Source organism: Lycium barbarum, chromosome 5, assembly GCF_019175385.1.
Source record: "Lycium barbarum isolate Lr01 chromosome 5, ASM1917538v2, whole genome shotgun sequence".
Taxonomy (NCBI): Eukaryota; Viridiplantae; Streptophyta; class Magnoliopsida; order Solanales; family Solanaceae; genus Lycium; species Lycium barbarum.
In genome coordinates, this window is record NC_083341.1 from 121,230,797 (window position 1) to 121,251,995 (window position 21,199).

Genomic DNA, 21,199 nt, shown 5'->3' on the forward strand with positions numbered 1-21,199 from the left:
CCCTGTATCAACATCAACAAGTGAGCTACCACAATATCATGAACAAGATATATCATAGTCTCCAATATCTACTATTACCACGCGATATCAAGACAAATAACCATAGAGAAATCAAGGTACAACATAACGGGTGGCTAGCCCTAATCACACAACAGGGCCCAACCTAAGACAATATCCAACCCAACTTCATACCCGAAGGTTTACATGTTTTCTCCGACAATATCATCTAAATATATGCTTCGCTACACGAAGTCTCACTAAGGGTAAGCCATAACCTACTTGGAAGGCCGAACAGCAATAACACCAACAATCACTCCTTAGTCTTCCCTTTCTGCTGAGCCTCAAGATCAAGAAAGTACAGGCATATTCGAAATCTGGATTAGAAATCATGAAGATCGATAACTATATTGGTATCATTCAAATTAGGTCAAAACCAACCCTAGAATTTGAGGAAACAGGGCCCACAAGGTCAAAACGGGAAATTCAGGGACAAATTACCCAATTAAACACTAGGTGATCAAAACCCATCAACCAATTGCTAAATTAACTCAAGGATTTATCCAATTTCGAAATCCAAGAAAAACCCCCAATTGTTGGGTACTAACCATAACTTTTAAATTCAAGAATTCACCACTAATAATGAAAGGTATTTGATTAACAACCTTAGATACATCATAATCTATCATAAAAGCAACCAACAATTCTTGATTTAGAAGCCTAGACGAGATATCCATTAAACCCACTTTAATCTTTCGTTACTAATGAACTAATAAGGAAAAAGAGATTCTAAGATGATTAGGGATTCTGAAATAACAAAGGCATTAGAAGGACTTACCACCAAGAATCTTCTCCAAGAATCCTCTAGAGTTGTTCCCAAGAACTCAATTTTCGGAATGGAAATAAATGAGGGACTTAAGGCATTTAACACTTCATTTATTGAACTAACTGCCCGTCACCCGCTTTTGTGACTACATTACCGCTCCAGCGGTCATGCCCAAATGGCACAGACCGCTTCAGCGACAGGTTGACCGCTATAGCAGTACCGCTGCCGCGATGCTGGTGCCGCCAAAGCGAGCACCAGACACAAGACACCAGAAACTATTCTCATTTTCACAAATCAACTCGATTTTTGTGTAATTTCCGAGGCCATCTGCTCACAAATCACATACATAGACACATATAAAAATATGCTACGAATGCACTCGTGGCCTAAAAATTTCCAATGGAGGTCTCGTTGACTGAGTCACCCCCCGATACCTCAATTATAACTTCCCAACCCAAGTCTCAAAATGCATCCGAGTGCATTTGGAAACTGAACCAGCTATACACACAAGTTCTAAAAGACTATACGGACCTCTCGAAATCGATAGATTTTCGAAAAAGGTTCGTGTTACACCTCAGAAATTTCCCGTTAACGTACAGTGAATAGAATAACGAAGGGTACAATGTATACGATATTTTGATAAGTAAGAAATAGAATTTGATGATCCTAATCGAGATTTCAAAGACATTTGAGGTAAGGGAAGAAAGTTGTCAAGGAAAGCAAGTGATAAGTTGTGTGTCGGGAAAGATTTATGAGTACCGAATTAATGATGGCTTAATAATGTTTTGGAGAAGAGTTTTTATGTCCCTTAGATTGGTAATGAGGTGTTAAACAAGTGTCAAGAAGGTTCCATAAGGATTGGAGGTCAAACGAGTCGACGAGAACGAACTTCGGAAAGCTGGGCATTATACGGCCCAACATACTGGCCGTATTCTAGGCCGTATGTTAGGCCGTATGTTGTTCCCCGAATGGAGCCTTCACCGTACCAAATCTACGGCCAGAAATACGACCAGTATAATTTATACGGACCGTATGTTGGTCCGTAGAATTTGGCCGGGACAGTTTCTAAATTAAATATAAGGGACCAACCTCATTTCATTTATTTCATTTCCTCACTTCACACTTCAAGAATTCTCTAGAACCCTCTCCACTCTTCATCCACAAGAACCCAAGAGAAATCTATGATCAACTTCATCAAACTAAAAAAATCAAGTGTAAGAATAGTGACATTTTGAGTAGTAGTTTGGATATTGATATGTTGTGATTATAAGTATGCTATAAGCGACATTTAGAACATGGGATAAGTATTATATGTGAGAAAACGCAATAGTGAACTATGACCATGATTATGGAGGAATTGAAGTGAAATTGTGAGATGTGGATAATGTAGATGAATGATGATTGTTGTTTATAATATTGTGAATGTTGTTATGGATGTTTGGGAGTTGATATGTAAAATGAGGAAAGTTTTATAAACAAAGAAAATGCTGCCCAATTTTCTCTAGCATTAGCAATCACGTTCATATGATTGATTAGCTAATGTTGATGCGAATTCTCTTGAAGGTAGAAATGTGAGCGTTGAAGAAGAACAATCAAGTGATAGAATTGTTAAACGAAAGAGGTATGTAAGGATAATCCTTTCCTTCTAAGGCATGAATCCTATGGCATGAATCTTCCTATTTTTCCATGATCTTCCTAAATAACGAAAATTATGAGTCCATGACTCTAAAGAGCTACATACGCACATGATAAAGGAAAGAGATACGATACGAGCATGATAATGAGGATGATGAGTTTAAGTATAGATAATCCTAGAGTAATATACGATGTCCATGCGGTTAGTGATCCTAAGTATGGTTCCATTGATGCTTTTCCTTGGGTACACTCACCTTAAAATGTTAGTCCCCTCAAGGTGAGGCATAATGATTATGATCACTTCATAATGTAATCGGGGGTTCACGACCTTATGTCACCCCGACATAGCCATAGTTGCCTTCAAGCTCTAATGTATGGTTTGATGATAAATGTACAATGATGCTAAGTTATGATAAGGTCATGATATGCCTATGAGATGTATAATAATGATAAGTTCATGTTGACTATATGACGATACGATTCTACTGTGCCTAGTTGGCCGGGCATGTCACCGCCAAGGCGGGCTGCATACGATTCCACCATGCCTAAATGGCTGGGCATGTCACCGCTAAGGCGGGCTACTATGGTTACACCGAGCCTAGAAGGCCGGACATGATCGCCACTAGTGGGCGGCGTATAATGTTTACCCGGACGCGGGTTAACGATGATGACCCATATATATATATATATATATATATATATATATATATATATATATATATATGATGCGATGATGTATGCGCTATGATGATACATGTACTACGATTATATATGATATATATGTGAAATGTATCCACCCTTAAAAGTTACGCAGGTTATATCTTCATCTTATGTCTTATGATTTCTCTATTATGTTCATTTCCTTCATGCCTTACATACTCAGTACAATGTTCGTACTGGCGTCCGTTTTCTTTGAACGCTGTGTTCATGCCCACAGATAGACAGAGAGGTGATCCAGACTCGTAGGAGCTACTAGCAGGCTTTGATAGCACCCCATTATTCCGGAGGTGCCATTGATTTATTCTTTTGTGTATATATATGTTTTGGGCATGATGGGGTCCTGTCCCGTCCCTATGTCTAGCACTCTAGTAGAGGCTCGTAGATATGTATGTGTGGGTAGTATGGTCTCACGATGTCCTTATTGTATGTACATTATTTTGATAGCCGAAGGGCTTATGTATATAAAGGTAATTATGTTTCGAAGTGAAAAGTGATTTTTCCTATGGTTTGAGTATAAGATTAATGAATGAACGCTTGATGAGCACGATGGGTAATGATATGAGCGGTGCTTGGTGGTTAGCCCCGGGTACCCGTCATGGCCCCTAGTCGGGCCGTGACAGTTCGTTTACCCAAAAGTTAACTTTGAGTCGACTCTTTTTTGCTTTGAGCCCAAATTTCACAAAAAATCGCCCGAATCAAATCTAGATATCTCGGGAAGCGTGTCAACGGTCCCCTCGGGTCAAAAGTGAGCTAACTAAGCTTGGAAAGGGGTGAAAGTGCACGAAAGACTATAATGACCAAGCGGGTCGTTACATTAGATACCAATTAAACCATCGCTCGTCCTCGAGGAAAGAAAGGAAAAGAGAGGGGAAAGGGGAAGTACCTGAATCAGCCAACAACTGGGGATACCAGCTACGCATGTCAGACTCAATCTCCCAAGTAGCCTCCTCAATAGGACGGTGCTTCCATTGCTCCTTCAGAGAAGCAGTCTCCTTAGATCTCAAATTTCGAACCTGCCTATCCAAGATCGCAATAGGCTCCTCCTCATAGGTAAAATTCTCATCAAGTAATATCAAATCCCATCGAACAATGTAAATACCGTCGGCATGATACTTCTTCAGCATAGAAACATGAAAAATCGAATGAACTCCCGCCAAGCCTGGCGGCAAGGCTAACTCATAGGCAACATCGTCCACACGGTGAACAATCTTAAATGGGACAATATACCTAAGGCTCAACTTGCCCCTCTTCCCAAACCTTATAACACCCTTCATGGGTGAAATCTTCAATAGAACTTGGTCACCAACAACAAACTCTAGATCTCGGACTTTCTGGTCTGCATACATCTTCTGCCGACTGTGAGCTGACAAAAGCTTGGCCTGAATAGCTCTCACTCTATCAAGGGACTCTCTCAACAGATCCGTACGCCAAGGTCGAATCTCGAACCCATCAAACCAGCCAACTAGAGATCTACATCTCCTACCATATAAAGCCTCAAAAGGCGTCATGCCAATACTCAAATGATAACTGTTGTTATACGCAACCTCTACCAATGGTAAGTGCTGATCCCAGTGACCGCCGAAATCAATAACATAAGCTCTTTACATATCCTTGAGCACCTGAATGGTCCGCTCAGATTGGCTATCGGTCTGGGATAAAAAGCTATGCTGAGATCTAATCGGGGACCCAACTCATCATGAAAAGCCCTCCAGAATCGGGAAGTGAAGATAGTACCCCGATCATATACGATAGACATGGGATCCCCATGCAACCTCATAATATCCCGAATGTTCAACTTGGTTAATTTCTCCGCAGTATAAGAAATCTGAACCGGAACAAAATGAGCGTTAGTCAGTCGATCAACTATCACCCAAATAGAATCAAACTTGCCCAGGGTCTTCAGAAGACCCACAATGAAATCCATGGAAATCGTCTCCCACTTCCACTCGGGAATGGGAATCCTCTGAAGTACACCGCCGGGTTGCTGGTGCTCATACTTAACTTGCTGACAATTCCCACACTTAGCCACAAAATCCACTATATCTCTCTTCATCTGATGCCACCAATAGTGTTGCCTCAAATCACGATACATCTTAGTCTCCCCCGGATAAATGGAATATCAAGAGCTATGAGCCTCGGATAAGATCAACTGAATCAAATCATCAACACGAGGAACGCACACACGTCCCTTAATCCTCAAAATTCCCTTAAAATCAATCACGACCTCCTTGGCCTCTGTTACACCTTGGAAATTTCATATCGTCGCGTAGTGAATGAACCAACGCGAGCTTAAAGATGACAGAAAGTTCTTAAGACTATAAGAAAGATATTTGGTAAGTCCTAGGATGCATACGTTAAGATTTTGAAGTTATATAAATTGATGAAATAAGGATTGATAAGGACAAGTGGAGTATAAGTGGGGTTTAGGAAAGGATTCGTAAATTATTGTGTTAAGGATTGTTTGGTAAGGCCTTGAGGATGAGTTATAGGAATGTTTAGATTATTAATGAAGTATTAAACAAGTGTTAAGAAGGTTGTATAAGGATTGGAGACCAAATGAAACGACGAGGACAACTTCGGAAAAACTGTGAGTTACACGACCACATTATACGGACCGTGGAACTTTATACGGACCGTATAAGGGTCTGTATAACCCAACAACAACAATGTTTTCCATGTTGGTGAACCACGGACACTTATACGGACCGTATAAGTGGTCCGTATAATGCCCGACGGACTGATTAAGTTGCAACTATAAATACATGTTCCTACTTTATTTTCTCATTCTTTCCATTTCTCCACTTCTCTCCAAGCTTCTAGAATATTCCATACATTTCATTCTCAAGTATACAAGGGGAAATCAAAGGTTCATACCATAAATTCAAGTGAATAGAGTGCAAGGAAACTTTTTGGGGTTGCTAGAGTCAAGAAATCCCTTGGAAGTTGAAGCTAGGGTTTTCTTCAAGTGAAGTATTGCCAACCAAAACCCGTTGCTACGCATTCAAAGGTGAGTTTTATGATTATTCCATATTGTTTAAGGTGTTGAAAAGTTGAAACACTTGGATTATGGAAGAAGATGGAAAAAGGGGTTACAAAATATGGAATTTGTGGTAATTGTGACTAGTAGATTAATATGAATCATGAATATTGATATGATTGTGATTGTAATTACGTTATGAATGATGTTAAGAGCATGAGAGAAACATTAGATGAGAATGAATGTAACGTTGTACTATGATTATGATTATGGATGACCTTGAGAGGAAATTATGGGGATTGAATAATGATGAATTTTACTAAAGTCATGGATGATGATATTATGAATGTTATTATTGACGTTTGGGAGTTGATATACGATATGGAGAAAGTAGTAGAAACAAAAGAGATGCTGCTCAATTTTCTATAGCTTTAGTTCAAACACGCTTATGTTATCGATTATCTAATATGAGTATAAACTCTCTTGAAGGTAGAAACGCGAATATTGGAGAGGAACGTTCAAGCGATAGAGTAGTTAAACGAAAAGGTATGTAAGGCTAGTCCCTTCTTTCTAAGGAATGATTCTTATGACATGATATTCCCTATCTCTTCATGACTTTCCTACATCCCGAAAATTTTGAGTCAATCTCAGTAAAGAGCTTCATATGAGATAAGATAAGAGATATGTTACGAGTATGATAATGATGGGTCTAAGTCTAAAGAGTCTAAGGCCCATGATACTATGTTTCTACAAAGTTAATGATTTTTATTATGATCCATTGATGTTGTTCATTGTATACACTCACCTTATATGCTAATTCCTTCAAGGTGAGGCAGAATGCTTATGAATACTCCATAATGAAATTGGGGGTTCACGCCCTTACGTCACCCCGATGAATGTATAGTTTGTCTTGAGTTTAATGCATGATTCATGATAAGCATATGATGATGGTATCACACCGTGCCTACATGGCCGACAGACACTGCTAAGGCGGGCAGCGTATGCACCATGTCTAGATGGCATGGGTAGACACCACTAGTGGGCAACATGAGATGGTACCCCGGACGCGGGAGGCCTGGACGCAAGCTAATAATTATCACACCGTACTTATATGGTCGGGGAGCTTATACATATATGTATAAATGATATGATGATGATTATGAAGTAAGTTAGCATGCATTATTACAGTTTTAAGTGACAGTCAGTTACAGATCGCTCTTCACTCGATGTCTCCGTATTTCATTGATATATCATTATTGTTTATGTCTTACATACTCAGTACAATATTCGTACTGATGTCCGTTTTCTTTGGACGCTGTGTTCATGCCCACAGGTAGACAGGGAGATGGTGCAGATCCATAGGAGCCATCAGCAGATTTACAGGAGCACTCCATTATTCCGGAGGTGCTATTTGGTTTATTCTTTTGTGCACATATACGTATTTTGGGTATGACGGGGTCCTGTCCCGTCCATATATCTAGTACTCCAGTAAAGGCTCATAGATACGCATGTGTGGGTAGTATGGTCTCACGATGTTATATATATATATATATATATATATATATATATATATATATATATATATATATATATATATATATATATATATATTATTTTGATAGCCGAAGGGCTTATGTATATAAAAGTAATTATGTTTCCAAATGAAAAATGCTTTTCCTATGATTTGAGTATTATATTAACGAAAGTACGCTTAATGAGTATGATGAGTAATAGAATGAGTGGTGCTCGGTGGTTAGCCCCGAGTGCCCGTCATGGCCCCTATCCGGGTCGTGACAGCCTCTCCCCTCAAAACTCTATCTCGAATCTTGCTCAACTGAGCATCCTCAAACTAATGAGTCCTAATTTTATCCAATAAAGATGACTTCGTCTCTACACAAGCCAAAACCCTACCTGGGGCTGAAATATCAAGGTGAATAAAACTGTTGGCCAGAGTCTGAACCTCTATGGCTAACGGACGCTCGAAAACAATCAAACGAGCTAAAATCCTCATACTCACTGCCTTGCGACTCAAGGCATCAGCCACCACATTGGCCTTCCCAGGATGATAAAGAATAGAGATGTCATAGTCCTTCAGGAGCTCCATCTATCGGTGCAGCTTGGAATTAAGATCTCTATGGGTAAACACGTGCTGAAGGCTACGGTGATCGATGAAAACCTCACAATGGACACCGTACAAATAATGCCTCCAAATCTTCAAAGCAAAGACTACGGCCAACAACTCCAAATCATGGGTCGGGTAATTCTTCTCATGAATCTTCAACTGACGGGAAGCATAAGATATCACTCTACCTTCCTACATCAACACAACACCCAAACCCGTACGGGATGCATCACAATAGACTGCGAAATTCTTACCCTCCACGGGTAATGCTAAGGTCGGGGCTGAAGTCAAAAGAAGCTTGAGCCTTTGAAATCTCTCCTCACAATCATCGGACCACTGGAAGGGAACATCTTTCTGAATCAATTTGTTCAAAGAAGATGCAATAACAGCAAAACCCTTCACGAAACGGCGGTAGTAGCTGGTCAAACCCACAAAACTCGGAACCTCGATAACAGTAGCAGGCCTCGCCTAACCCCTTACAATCTCAAGCTTCTGTGGGTCAACCATAATCCCATCCTTAGACATAACATGGCCCAAGAATGCCAGAGACTCCAACCAAAACTCACACTTCGAAAACTTAGCAAATAAATTATGCTTCTTCAACAACCCAAGAACAGTACGAAGATGGCTCTCATGCTCCTCTCTACTCCTGGAATACACCAAGATATCATCAATAAACGCAATCACGAAGGAGTCAAAGAATGGCCTAAAGATGCCATTTATCAAAGTTGTAAATATAGCCGGGGCATTGGCAAGCCCAAAAGACATCACTAGAAACTCATAGTGTCCATATCTCGTCCGGAAGGCTATCTTCGGAATATCCTTAGCCCTGATCCTCAACTGGTGGTAACCTGAACGCAAGTCAATCTTTGAAAACACTGAAGCACCCTAAAGCTGGTCAAATAAGTCATCAATACGACGCATAGGACACTTGTTTCGAATAGTAACCTTGTTCAGCTGGCGATAGTCAATGTACATCTTTATGGTTCTATCTTTCTTCTCAATAAATCTTGTAACTGCTCCTTAAGCTCTCTCAACTCGGCAGGTGCCATCCGATATGGCAGAATAGAAATAGCGCGAGTGCCCGGATCTAAATCAATATAGAAGTCAATGTCGTGATCGGGTGACATACCCGACAGATCAGACGGAAATGCCTCCGCGAACTCGCTCACAATAGGAATGGACTCAAGGGGTGGAGATGCAATTGTTGTGTCACGTATATGAGCCAGATAAGCTAAACGCCCCTTGTTGACTAATTTCTTCGCCTGAAGGAACGAAATGATCTTCTTTGGATTGGGGCTAGGAGTACCCCTCCACTTAAGTCTAGGGATGCCCAGCATAGCTAAGGTGATTGCCATGGCATGACAGTCCAAGATCGCATGGTAAGGAGAAAGCCAGGTAAGGTAAAAAAGTTGATACGCTCAAATTATACCTATTAATGACGTAAAGCTGACGTTGTCAAATATAGTAACCCATACAAGATTGGGGTCAAATCCCACAGGGAATATGGAAAGAAAAAGGTACTAATTATTTATGTAACTAATCTCTAGAAACTTTAAATTTATTCCGAATAGTATAGAGAAGAGATTTGGTTTGTATTCACTATTTTGAAGTATTTGGAATTTGTTTGGATTAGGAGAACCAAAGTTGTGTCCCCGCGGTGATTATATGTTATGCTATGGGTATCAATATGATATATTTCTAATGGGTCGGGCTTTTGTATGCACTAATCTCTAATGCACTTTCTAATATTTTTCAATAGTTAGAAAGTATTTCTTTTCATGATTTTCCCAAATGTAAAAAAGTTGTAAGTAAGATCGATTAAATATGCCAAGTAGAACTCATCTTATCCCTAAGTGAGTTCATTAAACGAGGGTTAGCGCCCCGAGTCCTTGTTATATTATTTCAACTCACACCCTAGTTCATCCTTCCAAATAAACTAGGGTTTGTGCACAAGCAAGTGTTTGCAACCACTAACTAACAATGAATGTGAGAAATAATAAAACACATCACAACCCACTATATATATATATATATATACAATGTTAGACACCCATTACATAACACCCATCATTTGGGTCCACAACTTTGATTAAGGAAACTACTCACACATGATGGTCTCAAAAGTAGTAAGCAATAAATGAAACATAAAGCTTACAAAGTGTGATAAAGATGATGGAAAATGGAGTCTTATTGTCTTCACTAAGCTCCAAAAGTGGAGTTATCAATGCTCACCTACCAATGGAACTTTGTTCACGTGCATAAACTGAAAACTGGCTGCTAAAAATAACCTAAAATGTTCTTTAAATAGGATCCAAAAAATGCACAGCAGCGACTGACAAAATTGCCCTTGATAGAAAGATCGACGGACCGTTGATCGTTCGACGATCCGTCGATTCCTCCGTCCTTTGTATCTTCAGCAATGTGATCCATTCAACGGTGTCGTCGACCAGTTCGACGCTCCGTCGAGTATTCCGTCTTTCTCTCTTCTTGTTGACAGATCTTGATTGACGACACAAACGACGAAGCGTCGATCAGTTCGACGCTTCGTCGATGTCTCCGTCCTTCGTCATCTTCAACTAAGGTCGTCACTGGAAAATCGAGCATATCAACGCTTCGAATGATGGTCCGTCGGCTGATCGACGGGATGTCGATTCTTCATTTCTGGCCAATTTTTCCTTTGTTCTTTGTTTTTGCTTTTGGGCCATTGTTTTCCTAAAACACAACAAAAACATATTAGCAAGAACCAGACTTACTTGAAAACAACCAAAATTCATAGTAAAAAGGCATCGAATGTGCCACAAATCTGCGACACATCAACACCCCTAACTTAGGATCTTTGCTTGTCCTCAAGCAAGTCAGACAAAACAACCACAAAATAAAACTACAACTATGCTAAAAATAAAGTAAAAGTGACTACAATGGTGCTTGCTTATCACTACCGGCATGTGCATTTTTCAAATCAACTCCCTCTTTCCTCATTCCCTAACAAGGTTCTTTCATAATAACTTATTAGAATTGACCATGACGCTTTAATCAATGACATCACATTATTAGAAGCATTTATGCGTGCGAGTATTCACCATTATGCCCTCACTTAGATTAGAGAATGTCCCACACATAATTTTACGATAAGAATCGGGAAAAGGATGGATGAGAATAGAAAGCACTCACGCTCACAAAGAAGTTCATGATTTACAAATGCAGATACCATATGCTTGCCTTTAATTTCAATGCCTAACACTTTCGGATGGTTCAGTTATGATCACTATAGGACTTGTTCTTGGGTTGTAATGTAGGCTCGGGGACGGGTAGGATACTCATTTGGGAATTAGTGACTCATCCTCCTCGACACTACAGATTTTGACCTTTCTGCTCATGCCCATTCTATTCATTCTTCAACTCATGACTAAGATGTGATTTTATTCTTACTAGAATTTACAATTTTTTTATGAAAAATATTATTATTATTATTATAAATCTCTATATATATATATATATATTTTTTTTTTTTTTTTTCAAATTTGATCCGCTATCATATCCAGTTCTTGACTATGCAACTCAGACACCCCCAGTTTTAGGCTCTTGGCCTTTACTTCCCACATATACCACCCCCAGCTTAGGCGATTTGCCTCTTTTCTCTAGTAGTGTCAAGGAGGGAACGGGTGCAAAGATGGAATGAATTCATGAAGCGGGGAAAAGGTTTGTTACGACTAATCAAGAGAAAAAGTCAAAGGCTTAACATGGGAACTAGTGATATTCATATAGAACGGGTTTTGGGATTTTTAAGGTTAACCTGATTATTTAAAAGGAAAGCCTATGATCACTTCACAACCAACTATCCTAAGCAATATAGCACAACCTACCAGGCAAGTTCTAGATCCGCATATGCTAACAATGAACATAAGAAGTTCTCACACTTACAATGGCATAAAGATTGGAACAAACAATTCATACACACTCTAATATCTATGATGTCACAGAAAGACCCATACATGTCAATTCATTACAACTTAAGATACGCAATAAACTTTCGGAGGGGTCAATTTCAAATCAATCTATTTTCAAGTTCACAAATATCCTTTTTCATTCAAAATTCATGCCATAAGTTCAAAATGAAACAATCATGAAAGTCACAATTACTTTAAACAAGATTTAACACATATATACACTACAAGGTACATCAGGTTACCCCACCCCCAGTAAAAATAGGATGCATTGTCCCCAATGCATCAACAATCATACCATCACCCCATGGTGGAGGGGCCGACCTGAGATGCTCTAATCCTGCTATTGCTGCTGAGGTGTCTCCTCAGCAGCAGTGTGAATGGGAGACCTCTCTACTGCTGGCTCAGTGAACTCAAGAGGTGGAGCTGACTAGCCCTGCGACTGCAGGTCCTGAGGAGCTATGGTAATCGGCCTGACTGGTGCTGGGATAGCACTAGTGCTGGAAGATGCGCCGGTGAAACTCGTGTCCAGGCGCGACCGCCGAATACCCTCCTGAAGCTCGGGGTCTTCATCCTTATTATCCTCCCTCTCATCCTCATCATCAGCCAATGTGTCAGGCCTCTTTCTCTTGTGACTTTCCCTAGGCTCATCCTCAGTCACCAAGTCAACTACTCTGATCAAATCTGAAATACTGGAGACTGGTGCAGGTGGTGTCGGGTCATTCACAATAACCTTCTCTCTTGTCTGAAGGGACGTAATATCAGCTCAGAGCTGGTCAAGCTCGGTCTTCAAATCTCCCGAAGTACCACACTCACTCTTCTTCTCAATAGTGAGTATCCGCATCTCTAAACTGTCAAGTCGCGCATTTACCCTAGCGTGATGCCTCTCCATAGCCTGCTGAAGAGGCTCCAACTCTGGTGCAATCTCTTTCCGGACAAACCTACTCAACTGCTGTAATATACGGGTCACCTGCTGATCAGCACGCTCTGCCTTGATGGCAAACTCTCTGAAGTTGGCTCTGTTGAGGACAAAGAGATCCTCAGAAGCCGATGTTGCGGCTGACGTAGGAATAGGAGATGAAGATGGGACAGCAGGCCAAGGTGGTGCCTCTGAAGAAGGGGTAGCATCAGCTACAGATGGTGTGGAGGCCTCTGTTTTGGACAGTCCTTCCGTGCCCATATCAACTGTGCCCTGTGGTACTGAATCCATAACATGCCCAGTCTACTCGTCCATGAGATCTAGCAATGAAGTACTGGTGGCCAGAGATGTACGGATGGTCTCATCCTTACTCCGTGTGATGTCACACACCTTTGTTGCGGGGAGAGTGGCAGTAAATGTATCAAGGTGTCTCACCTTGGCCAACCTACACAACTGTGTGATAAGGCACGGGAAGATAAAGGTTGTCGCCTCCTGTGGTACGCGTGCCCGAATGACTCTACTGATCAAATTACCCATGTTCATTGGGTACCTGGATAGCATGGCAGCCACAACCACTGCTCTGTCCGGCGTGACAATGTTATCTGCTTCCATGGGCAGAACTCGATATATGACAAAATTCCATCAAAATTTAGCTTCCAAGCTGATATCCGCCTTATGTACTTTGGCAGCCAAGTTTTTCACCCATGGGGACTGGTCCGCCGGCCCTCTAGCCATCACCGTCGCAAACTATTCCCTTACAGATTGCTCAGTCCTTCTTTCAAACTTATCATCATAGTCCACTGTGGTCGGTGCCACGAAGTCATCATCAAAATAAAACCTGTTGATTGTGCGGGCTGAGATGTCAACATGGACACCCCGAACATACACTGTGTCTAATGGAAGGGAAGCTTTCAAAGCTCTCTTGTTCTTGTGCCGCTGCTCTAGCATCAATCTGTAGGTAGCATAGAATTCCCGAACCATGGTCGGGCAATAATCCCCTGGAGGCTGTGTGAATGCCTCAAGATGATAGTGCTGGATGAGATCAGTAATCCGAAGGTAGCTCTCTCAGCCGCTCATACTGATTTGTTCTTCTTCTTGAATATTTCTCCTCGGATTACCCCCGCTGACTGTAGTGGCCCCTTTTATATAGTACTTTAGGCACCCCTCATAGGGGAATCAGATTGCAGCTACCTCCATCTTTTGCAGCCGCAGCCGCTCGTGTTCCTCATCTGAATTTCTCTCAGGAGCGGCTGGTTGCTCGATTGCTGCCTCGCTAGCATCAGTGGATGTGGAGGATGAATCCCCCTCTGCAGACTGGGAGGAGAGTGGGGTAGGTGATGCTGCTCGGGGAGTGGTGGCCTGTGCCCTCAATCTAGTCGTTGGGACAACCGCTTAACGTTCAGAGTCGGAGGGTTCCAGAGTAACCGCTGGGACCACCACCCCGCTTGAATGGATTCTTTGGAGGCATACCTGCGAAAAGAACACCCTTCGTTGTTAGACAACGATAGAAATATAACAAAACTAGAAAAAAGTGCAAAACATGCGATAATGTTAAAGCTGCCGCGGTCCGTTGATTTACTACCAGAGTCGTCGAACAGATCGACGGAGCGTCGAAGGGTTCGTCGAATCGATCGACGAGCCATCGATCTCATCGTCGATCTTTTGTTAGCCACTGGAATTTTCGACTGAAAGACGGTGGGAAAGACGCCCCGTCGATTGATTCGACGGGCTGTCGAGTCCACCGTCGAGGTTGTTTTGGTTAAGAATTCTGAGAGGGCTCATTCGACGTTGAGTAGGACGGTCCGTCGAATGAATCGACGGGTCGTCGAACTGAGCATCGAATGCGTTCGCAGGCTAATGCTAACAGATTCAATACATTCCTTTGGCCGTGGTGCAAATCTTCACGTAGTTTGGGGTTACTTAGACTTCACCCCACGTTGGCTTGGGTTAGAATAGGAAAAATAATTGGCGGGCAAAATAACTCTGTGGTCGTAATGCCATCCAAGCCATCGCTACACACAACGCCACACTTTGGCATTTCATCAAACAGGTGGCGGGAAAAACAACAACAATATCATGAATGAAGTGTGTTTGTCGTAATGCCCTCCGACTCGGCTAAAGATCAATGATCCAACATCCAAAAACAAACCACCCCTACCAAAAAAATGAGCATCCCAAGCGTAATAATAGAAAAAACACGAAGTAATTGGAAGGCAAGCAAAAATAATCAAAACAAGCCATGGAATGCGAGCAAACAACTAGCAAAAACAAGGGAGCAAACAATCCACGAACTCACATACCTTAAAATGGAAAGAGTATGATTTCAGCCCTTAAGGAAGGAAAAACACCCGAAGAATCACTACTAGGGTGACACACATATAGAGGGACAGAGTAATAGGGAAGGAGGAGAGTGGTGGTTTTGGGGTGGTGAAGAGAGGGGGACGTGGGTAACGGTTATGGTAGAGGGAGAGGTGGAGAGAGAGAGAGAGAGAAACGTAAAAGAAAAGAATGAGGAAAGAGAGAAATGATTCAGGTTATAATACTACTGATCTGAACCGACGCGTTAAAAGGACAGAGCGTCAATTGGTTCGACGCTCTGTCAAGTGAAAACACCCCCCCCCCCCCCCCCGTCTTTTTTTTATATGAAAAAGAGAGAAGAATGCTCGTCGAACTGACTGTCGATCAGTTCGACGGAGCGTTAAACTTGTCATCGAACTTTCATTATTTCCAGTGACGAATCTTTCAGGTGGTCCACTTTGACGGTGCATTCGACGGCTGGTCGATCAGATCGACGTTATGTCAAATGTACTGTGTATCTGCTTTCTTGGCAATTTCTGGGTTTAACACTTAGGTTCCTCGACACATCAACAAACATCAAAACAACACAACAACAAAAATCAATGAAATGGAAAAAACGTATTGCGAAAATGACCATGGGTTGTCTCCCAAGAAGCACACAATTTAACATCGTTGCACGACGTAATACCACTTTTGGTGTTAAGGTCCGGTGCCATGCTTCAACCGGTGAGCATCAACAATCTTGTCCCCATCAACCATCCACTGGTAGTGCTTTACCCGATGGCCATTCACCCTGAAAGTGCGAGTCCCATCGTAGGACTTTAACTCCATCGACCCATTGGGTGACACACTCACCAAAGTAAAAGGGTCGGACCACTTGGATTTCAACTTGCCCGGAAAGAGCTTCAACCTTGAATTAAATAGCAACACCAAATCACGCGGTTGAAAATCTCTCTTCAGAAGTTTGACATCATGATAGTACTTCATCTTTTCTTTATACAAACTTGCACTCTCATAGGCATGATACCGAAACTCATCCATTTCATTCATTTGAAACAACCGCAGCTTGGTTGCTTCGTCCCAATTCATGTTCAATTTTTTTAATGCCCATAAAGCTTTGTGTTCAAGTTCAACAGGTAGATGGCAAGCTTTACCGAACAACAACCGATAAGGAGAAGTACCAATGGGTGTCTTGAATGCTGTTCTATAAGCCCAAAGAGCATCATCAAGCTTAGATGACCAATCAGTTCTATTTGCATTAACCGTCTTGGCTAATATGTTTTTTATCTCCCGATTGGAGACTTCGACTTGCCCACTAGTTTGGGGATGGTAAGGAGTTGCCACCCTGTGCTTCACTCCATATTTCTCCATGAGATTAGCGAATTGCTTTTTACAAAAGTGGGTGCCACCATCACTAATGATTGCCCTTGGAATGCAAAACCTTGTGAATATATTTCTTTTGAGAAAATTAGTGACACTCTTGCTGTCATTGTTAGGCAATGCTACAGCTTCGACCCACTTGGACACATAGTCAACCGCAACAAGGATGTATCGCATACTACGAGAACTCACAAATGGGCCCATAAAGTCGATGGACCCCCCCATCAAATAGCTCAACCTCCATGAAAAAATTCATTGGCATTTCGTGCTTCCTCCCAATTGACCCTTGGCGTTGACATTGGTCACAAGATTTCACCATCAAATTTGCATCATGGTAAAGGGTGGGCCAATAATAGCCACATTCAAGCACTTTAGCTGCTGTGCGGTTCCCACTGTGATGACCCCCCATGGGAGAGTCATGACAAGCTTTCAAGATTTCCATGGCCTTAGGTTCGGCCACATATCGCCGAATGATGTTGTCAGCACAAGTGCGGAATAAATAGGGCTCATCCCAATAGTATTGATGACTATCTCTAAAAATATTCTTCTTTTGATAAGCCTTGATATCATCGGGGATAAGACCCGTTACCAAGAAGTTGGCGATATCTGCATACCAAGGGGCAACCTCACAAGATACAGCCAAGAGTCTCTCATCGGGGAAAACATCAATTAACTCAAGATTTCCACTCGGTCTCCCAGCTTCCTCAAGTCTAGATAGATGATCCGCAACTTGGTTTTCACAACCTTTTCGATTTTTTACCTCAAAGTCAAACTCTTGCAACAACAATACCTAACGAATCAACCGCGACTTTGCATCTTTCTTTGTCATCAAATATCTCAAGGTCGCATGATCCGTATGAACAACCACTTTGGATCCAAGTAGATAGGCCCGAAACTTCTCAAACGCGTAGACAATGGCTAGAAGCTCTTGCTCAGTGACTGTATAATTCATTTGAGCTCCATTGAGGGTCTTGCTAGCATAATAAATTGGGTGCATGATTTTGTTGTGCCTTTTCCCAAGAACTGCACCAATAGCAAATCCACTCGCGTCACACATGAGCTCAAATGGCAATGACCAATCCGGAGATACAATAATTGGAGTTGAGGTGAGCATTTCCTTCAACTCATTAAATGCCTTAAGGCACTTCTCATCAAACGCAAACTTAGCTTCTTTTTCAAGAAGCTTACACATCGGGTTGGCAATCTTGGAGAAATATTTGATGAACCGCCGATAGAAGCCGGCATGTCCCAAAACGCTACGAACTCCTTTGACAGAGATTGGTGAAGGGAGCTTGGCTATAACATCAACTTTTGCTTGGTCTACCTCAATACCCTTCTCGGAAATCCTATGGCCAAGGACAATCCCTTCCTTCACCATGAAATGACATTTCTCCCAATTAAGTACAAGGTTGGTTTCTTCACGCCGCTTCAATACCTTACCGATATTGGCAAGACATTCGTCAAAAGAGTCACCAATAACCGAAAAGTCATCCATGAAGACTTCTAAGAAATCTTCCACCATATCTGAGAAAATAGACATCATACACCGTTGGAAAGTAGCTGGGGCATTGCATAAGCCAAAAGGCATGCGGCTGAAAGCAAAAGTGCCATAAGGACAAGTGAAAGTGGTTTTCTCTTGGTCCTCTAATGCAATGTTAATTTGGTTGTACCCCGAATAGCCATCCAAAAAGCAATAATAAGCTCTTCCGGCTAGCCGATCAAGCATTTGATCAATAAACGACATAGGGAAGTGGTCTTTACAAGTCGTGGTGTTGAGCTTTCGATAGTCCATACACGCTCTCCATCCGGTAACTGTCCTTGTAGGAATCAACTCATTCTTGGAATTAGGGACAACAGTGATGCCCCCCTTCTTTGGCACACATTGCACCGGACTAACCCATGGACTATTTGCAATTGGGTATACAACACCCGCATCCAACCATTTGATTATCTCCTTCTTGACCACTTCTTTCATAGGAGGGTTTAGCCTTCTTTGATGCTCTACACTAGATGAACTGTCCTCCTCAAGTTCGATTCTATGTTCACAAATACCGGAGGGAATCCCCCTAATATCCACAATAGTCCACCTAATAGATCTTCGATAAGCCCGCAACACTTCAAGCACCTTTTGAGTTTGTTCCTCATTTAACTAAGATGAGAGAATAACCGGTAAAGTATTATCTGGGCCAAGAAAAGCATACTTCAAATGAGTGGGAAGTAGCTTGATCTTGAGTTTTGGAGGCTCAATAATTGAAGGCTTAGCCGGAGGAGTGGTTCTTTTATCAAGATCAAGATATAATTTCTTCGGCTCATAAGAGTACGAACCCCGGCCAATAAGAGAATTAACCATTTCATTATACCCTTTGATGTCATCCGTCTCGAAGTTCACTAAAATAGTCAAAAGTGTTTCGTCAAAGTGCTCTACCTCTAACTTATGATCCACCGCTTCGTCTACCACATCGAAAGAATCAATGACCGAAATGCTCTCATAGGCACTAGGCAATTTTAACCCCTTGCTAGCTTCAAAAGTTACCTCTTCATCATTGACCCGGAATTTTATTTCATTCCTTTTCGAGTCCATTAGAGCTCTCCCAGTGGCAAGAAATGGCCTTCCCAAGATAATTGGGACTTCTTTGTCAACCGCACAATCAAGGATGACAAAATCTGCCGGCAATAAGAATTCCCCCACTCTAACAAGAATGTCATCAACAACCCCTACCGGTGTTTTGATGGTTCTATCGGCCATTTGGAGACGCATGCTTGTTGGTTTAGGTGTTCCCAAACCGTATTGCTTATAGATGGCCAGTGGCATCAAATTAATACTAGCCCCATTGTCACATAAAGCATGAGCAAAATCATGATGACCGATGGTGCAAGGGATAGTGAAAGCCCCAGGATCTCCCTTCTTCTCAACCTTTGACGATGAAATAATAGCGCTCACACGGTGGGTGACTCCCACCGTATCATGCTTGATTGGTCTCTTCTCCGTCAACAAGCCTTTCAAGTATTTAGCAAATCCCGACATTTCTTGGAATGCATCAAGAAATGGGATATTCATTGACAACCCTTTCAATTAGTTGTAGAAGTGTTGGCGCTTGGCATCCTCCGTTCTTTTCATTAATATTTGTAGGAATGGGAGAGGAGATTTATATGTTTGAGTCAAGGGTATAATTGCCCCCGTGACCTTGCTCTTTTGGGTGTTACCCCCGATAGCTTTTTCAACACTTGGCTCTTCATCACCCTTGAGAAAAATAGGGTGTGCCTCCTTCTCTTTCTCAACAATAATAGGCACTTCAATTGGTCCCTCCAGTTCTTCTTCAATTTCTTCCTCAATAACCTCATCAACAATCGGCTCGACAATGATAGGTTCAACCACTCTCTGATTCACCGCATTAAGGATCTTTCCACTTCTGGTAGAAATAGCTTTGCATGAGGCAATGTGATCACCTCCACTACCCCTTGGGTTCGGAATTGTGTCGCTAGGAAGGCCCCCTCTTTGTGGTGGATGTTGCTCACGAGAAAGATCTTGCATTTGTGACTCAAGTTTTTTGAATCGAAGCGGTGTGAGAGCCTACCACTTCGGTCAAATTTTCCATCTTCTTGTCACTCTTATTTTGGTTGTCCAATATCTTTTCAAGCATAGATTCCATTAGAGAGGTCCCTTGATCATTGGAAGGACCCTCTCGCCTATTTTGAGAGTTGGAAGAACGGACCTTTGATGGAACATAGGCATTGGAATTCCGATTACCATAATTGTTGTTGTTGTAATCCCTCCTGTCCGAACCACCATATTCATGTCGGCCATATTGGTTGCCTTGTTGTTGGGGTCTCCATTGCTTTTGATAACCCCCTTGAGAGTTATCGATATAATTAGCATCCTCACTTTATGGTTGCCCCTCTAGATAAGTTTTCTCCGAGACTTGGTACATTCCGGGAGCATGAGATGGCATCTCTTCGACAACATTCACACTTTTAGCTTCTTTTTCCACATGCCTCTTTGACATCAAATCCACGGTGGTTTGCAATTGAGCAAAAACATGATCTCGCTCATGATTTTCTTTGGCCACCACGGCAACAGAAGGACTACCATATGACAAGATTTCACTATCATTTGAGTGCCAAGCTTGATTGTGGGTGGTGAGCTTATCGAGCAACCTGGTGATGTTAACAAATGATTTGTCCATGAAGCATCCCCCAGCTGCAGTATTGACAGCAATTTGATTCATTGTATCTAACCCCTTGTAGAACTTCTCGGTGAGAATAGCATCCGGAAACTCGTGAGTTGGAGATTGAGCTCAATAGTACTTGAAACGCTCCCATGCCGAATATATTTGTTCCCCCAGAAGTTGTTTGAACTCAAAGATCTTATCCCGAAGTT

At 41.9% G+C, this 21,199-nt stretch overlaps 1 non-coding gene across 1 annotated transcript; it reads left to right on the plus strand.

The window, feature by feature from the left end:
• The first annotated feature begins 21,093 nt into the window (after positions 1-21,093).
• On the plus strand, positions 21,094-21,199 carry LOC132643015 (small nucleolar RNA R71). The gene has a single exon (XR_009583475.1). It is a non-coding gene; the product is annotated as a small nucleolar RNA R71 (small nucleolar RNA).